This window comes from Macaca thibetana, chromosome 5 (assembly GCF_024542745.1).
Source record: "Macaca thibetana thibetana isolate TM-01 chromosome 5, ASM2454274v1, whole genome shotgun sequence".
In the NCBI taxonomy this organism is placed as follows: Eukaryota; Metazoa; Chordata; class Mammalia; order Primates; family Cercopithecidae; genus Macaca; species Macaca thibetana.
In genome coordinates this window covers 45013021-45019071 of record NC_065582.1, presented here as the reverse complement: position 1 = coordinate 45019071, position 6051 = coordinate 45013021, and positions in this window count along the sequence as shown.

Here is a 6051-nt window from a genome sequence, read left to right as displayed (position 1 = left end):
TCCTACACTGTTTTAACATAATTCTTAGCTTCCTTGAATTGGGCTTCAATGTACTCCTGTTATTCAGTGATCTTCATTCCTATCCATATTCTGAATTCTATTTCTGTCACTTCATCCATCTCTACTCACTTCAGGGACCTTGCTGGAGAAGTGATGCAGTCATTTGGAGGAAATAAGGTACTCTGGCTTTTTGAGTTGTCAGAGTTCTTGTGCTCATTCTTACTTATCTTTATGGATTTGTGTTCTTTCAATCTTTGAGGTTACTGACCTCTGGATGGATTGTTTTTTACTTCATCCTATTTGACGACCTTGAGGGTTTGACTGTGGTCTAAGGTGGATTCCGCCAATTGTATTTGTTTCTGGAAGATGTTAGGGGGCCAACGCTCAGCTCCCAACTTCTGAACTGTGTGCTCTAACTCTGGAAGACTTGTCGTGGTTCCTGACTTTGTTCTCTGGGCTTCTCATGTTTGGAACCCACTGCACTCAGGGGAAAGGAAGACAGGGAGTGAGTTGTGGCAGCTGTGGCAAAGTGCTAATGAATACCAAGTTGCCTGCCTCCCTGCAGGCATTCCGCACATGGCAGAGACAATCCAGCTGGGAGTGGGAAGTCCATGGGGTCCCCTGCTGGAGAGACTGTGCAGTCACACTGGAGGTGGTATTGGCTCAGGGGCGAGGTGCTGGTGGGTGTGGGTCTGGGTGCCTTGTCTGTACCCTGCAAGCAGGAATAATCACTCAGGTTGAGGGAGGATCAACCATTCTCTACACTCACTAAGTTAGCACAATGGCAGAGTACTGGCATGGGTGAGGCTTGTTGACTCTGTGCTTGCCAAGGCCTTGTCTGCAATGTCAGTCAGCAGGGGGAATGACTGCAATGGCAGTCAGCAAGCAGTCAGCAGGGGGAGCAGACTGCACTCCCACACGCGGACGGGGCAAGGAAAGCAAAACCTGTCCACGCAGACATGTACCAGCAAAGTAACGTGACGAGTTGCCATGGGCTCCATGCAAAGCTACAGTATGGGGAGAGACTAGATGAGCTGGTGTGTGGCCATAGGGACCACCTTGCTGGAGCTCTCCACTGTTCAGGCATGGTCTGTCAATGCAGAAGCTATGGTGTGGGGCCCCAAGGCACCCAAGACTACCCTGCAAGCAGGCAATGTCTAGTTGGGGCCCGGGGAGAGGCCAGTCAACCAAGGGGCACTCAGGTTGGACCAGCCCTGTCTGATGGGCAAGACTGCCCTTCAGAAATTAGGTTGAACAGTTTCCCAAAGGCTAAAGTCTCCTACAGGAGCAAGTTGAGCCTAAAGGGGATGGCTGTCCCTGGCCATGCTCCACTACAGAATCCCCTGTATCAAACCCTCTGGGCTGCATATCAGCTAGCTTACCACTCCTACTATTTCTCTAAGCAGCTTTTCCTGCCAATTTGAGCATCTGTGGTCATCAAAGGGCCTTCTCCTACTGGTGTTCCAGAGACTTACGGTGAGAGTGAGTTGCTCCTTGCCAGTTCAACTCACCCATTCTCCTGGAGCTGTTGTGATCCAAAAATTAGTCCCCAGTATTTAGTAGACCTGCACAGGGTTTCTAACTTTCTCCTTCTTCAGCCCAGCTTCTACATCTCCCTCTACCCATTCTCAGTGCCTTCCTTCTCTCTTATCTTATTTAAAAGAGAATTGCATAAAGAAGTGATTTTAAATCTATGTTCATATGCATGCAGTGATAAAGATGCATTTTGTATGAAAATAGCACAAAAAGGGAAGAGAAAACAATTATATGGAAGTACATTTTTGTATATTATTGAAATTAAATTGGTATTAATCCGAACTAGATTGTTAAAATTTAAGATGTTAGTAGTAATCCCCAGGGAAGCCACTAGGAATGTAACTGGACAATATATATGAAGAGAAATTATAACGAAATTTACTGGTACACTAAATGTATTAGTCCATTTTCATGCTGCTGATAAAGATATACCTGAGACTAGGAAGCAAAAGAGGTTTAATTGGACTTAGAGTTCCACATGGCTGGGAAGCCTCAGAATCATGGTGGGAGGTGAAAGGGACTTCTTACATGCTGGTGGCAAGAGAAACTGAGGAATAAGCAAAAGTGGAAACCCCTGATAAACCCATCAGATCTTGTGAGACGTATTCACTATCACAAGAATAGCATGGGAAAGACCAGCCTCCATAATTCAATTACCACTCCTTTGGTCCCTCCCACAACACATGGGAATTCTGGGAGATAAAATTCAAGTTGATATTTGGGTGGGGACACAGCCAAACCATATCACTAAATAAATGTTTATTTGACATGAAAGAAACCAGGAATGAAGGAAGAGAGGGAAAAACTATATATATAGAGAGAGAGAGTTTAAGGAAGCTAAAGATAGAATCCCAATCCCTAGGATTTCTGCTGAAAAATCTGCTGTTAATCTAATTTTTTTAAAATAGGTTACTTGATGCTTTTGCCTCACAGCTCTTAAAATTATTTCCTTCATCTTGACTTTAGATAACCTGATGACTATATGCCTAGGTGATAATCTTTTTGCGATGAATTTCACGGGTGTTCTTTGAGCTTCTTGTATTTGAATTTCTAGATTTCCAACAAGATCAGGGAAGTTTTTCTTGATTGTTTCCTCAAATAAGTTTTCCAAACTTTTAGATTTCTCTTCTTCCTCAGGAACACCAATTGTTCTTATGTTTGGTCACTTAACATAAGCCAAATTTCTTGGAGGCTTTATTCATTTTTAAAATTCTTTTTCGTTTATCTTTTTCAGATTGGGTTAATTTGAAAGCCTTGTCTTTGAGTTCTGAAGTTCTTTCTTCTACTTGTTTTATTCCATTGTTAAAATTTTCAATGTATTTTGCATTTCTCTAAGTGTGTCTTTCATTTCCAGAGTTTTCATTGTCTTTTCTCTATGATATCTATTTCTCTGGATACTTTTTCATCCACATCCATTTTTTAAATTTCTTTAAGTTGGTTTTTACCTTTCCCTGGTACCTCTTTGAGTAGCTTAAAAATCAACCTTCTGAATTCTTTATCTGACAGTTCAGAAACTTCTCCTTGGTTTGGATTTATTCCTTGGTTTGGATCACAAAGATCCGAAGCGTGATCTTTGGGGGTGCTATAAATCTTGTTTTTGCATATTGCCAGAATTCCTTTTCTGGTGCCTTCTCATATGAGTAGACTTTCAGTGAAAAGATATGGAACTCAAGGGCTGCTGTTCAGATTATTTTGTCTCATGGGGTGATCCCCTGAGGTGGTGCTCCCCTCCCCTAGGGATGGCACTTCCTGAGAGCCACACTGCAGTGATTGTTATTGCTCTTCTGGGTCTAGTTACCAAGCAGGCATACCAGGTTCTGGGCTGACACTGGGGAATGTCTGCAAAGAATCCTGTGATGTGATCCATCTTAAGATCTCTCAGCCATGGACCAGCATCTACTCCAGTGGAGGTGACAGGAGTAAAGTGGGATCTGTGGGAACCCTTGATTGTAGTTTTGTTTAGCGTGCTGGTTTCCTTGAATGTTTGTTATGCTATTAGTGAAGTTGTCACATGGACATACTCAAGACCACTGGTTAGCCAGGGTGTTACAGGCAGTGGAATTAGCTATTGTTTTCTCCTTTGGATCATGGTTGTTCTGTTCTGAGTTGCTGTAATGACTTCAGTTGATTGGTCTCCAGCCAGGAGGTGGTGTTTTCAAGAGAGCACAAGCTGTGGTAGTAGGAGGGAGATATAAGTTTGCTCTACATTGGCCAGGATAAGTAGTCACATTTCTCAGGCAATGGGCAGACCCATAGAGCTCCCAAGAGTTTGTCATTTGTCTTCAGCTACCAGGCAGATAGAGAAAAAACATCCAGTTGGGGCAGGGTTAGGCAGGTCTTAGCTCAGACCATCCTTGGGCAAGGTTTGCTGTGGTCACTGTGGGGGGTGGGAAATGGTTCTCAGGCCAATGGAGCTATGTCCCCAGGTGGATTATGGCTGCCTTTGCTGCATCATATAGGTCACCAGGGAAGTGGGGGAAAACCAGCAGTGACAGGCCTTAGCCAGCTCCCATGCAACCAGTAAAGCCAGTCTCACTCCTGCGATGCCCCACCAATAGCACTGAGTTTATATCCAGGCAGCTGGTGAGCAAGGCTGAGATCTTGTATCAGGCTACAAGCCTCCCCATTGAGAAAGCAGCACAACCCACCTGCCATGCTGTGGGCTGTGGTTTCTGTGTTGGTATCTGTACTTCCCATTCACCCCCCACCCCCCAGATTCTGCTCAGGAAAATTTGTGTTCAGTCAAAATTATTACAAAGTTTAGCTATAGCTTTTTTAATCCTATGGCCCCTCCCCAATTCTGCTGGCTGCTTTCCCCATAGACCCCTGTGAGATAAAGCCAGGAATGGCTTCCCTGGACTCAAGCTGGGAACTGAGAGTGCCTACAGGGCTTTTTTCTACTTTTTCTACTTTTATATTTCTCTCAGCTCTCTAAATTCATTTCAGCTCTAGGTAGGGTTAAATCCTTCTCCAATAATCTGGATTTTCAGGCTCCCCAGTGGGGATGTGTGTTTGAAGGCGGGCTCTTCCCCACTTACACTTTAAGAACTCACAGTTTTTCAGCTGTCTCATGGAGTCTGTAGTGGCAAGCCACTTCTTTCAAAGGGTCTGTGAATTCTTTTAGTTTTCCTACTACATTCCTGCAGTGGTTCTTGGGGCAAAAGTTCACCGTGTGAGTCTCCACATGCTCTTCTGTCTGTACAAGTGGGAGCCGCACATTAGTCCTGTCTCCTTGATACCATTTTTTCGATATGAACAATTATGTGCCAACAAATTAGATGACCTAGATGAAATGGACAAATTTCTAGAAAAACATAAATTAACAAAACTGACTCAAGAGAGAATATAAATCTGAATAGACCTATAATAAGTAAAGATATTTAATTAGTAATCACAAACTTTGCACAAAGTAATGCACAGAGATGACTCCAGTTATAAATTCTACCAAAATGTTTAAAGAACGTTACTCCCTCATACACTCTCTCAAAAAATAGAAGAGGATGGAACACTGTCTAATTTATACTATGAAATTGATATTACTCTAATACCAAAACCACACAAAGATATCACAAGAAAACTATGGACTAATATATTTTATGACATAGAGACAAAAATCCTCTGGAAAATACTAGTAAATTGAGTCTAGCAATATATAACAAGGATTATTCATCAATATCAAGTGAGATTTATTCCAGAAATGCAAACTTTGTTCAACATACAAAAATTAATCAATGAGATATACCATATTAATAGAATAAAAGACAAAAACGACAAGATCATTTCAATTGACATTATGATGGTTAATTTTATATGTCAGCTGGAATGGACAATGAAGTACCCAGACTAAGCATTATTTCTTGGTGCATCTGTGAGGGTGTTTCCTGATGAAATTAACATTTGAATTGGAGGGCTCAGTAAAGTACATTGTTCTCCTAAATGTGGTTGGGTATCATTCAATCCATTGAGGGTCTAAATAGAACAAAAGGCAGAAGAAATAAGAATTGGCCTCCTTTTTTCGTGCGTCACTGCTTCATCTGGGACATCTCACATCATCTTCTCCTGCCCTTGGACCAGGAGTTACATAATCAACTCCTGGTTCTCAGGCTTTGGCCTTGGACTAAATTACACCAATGGCTTTCCTGGGTCTGCAGGTTGTAGATAGAAGACCATGTGAGTTCTCAACCTCTATAATCTTGGGAGCCAATTCCTTACTATAGATAGATAGATGATAGATAGATAAATAGATGGATAGATAGATAATATGGATATAGTGTGATACTAGCATAGGGGTACATACATACAATGTGGTACTAGCATATATATATTTGATGCTCTCAAGTATACATTGTTGCACTAGGATAAGGGTAGACATATAGATCTGAAAGTCCATAAATAAACCTCTGTTTCATACTATATGCAAAAGCCAACTCAATATGAATCAAAAACCTAAATGCAAAAGATAAAATTATAAAACTTTCAGGAGAAAACATTGGGGAAAACCCTGAACTTGGATAA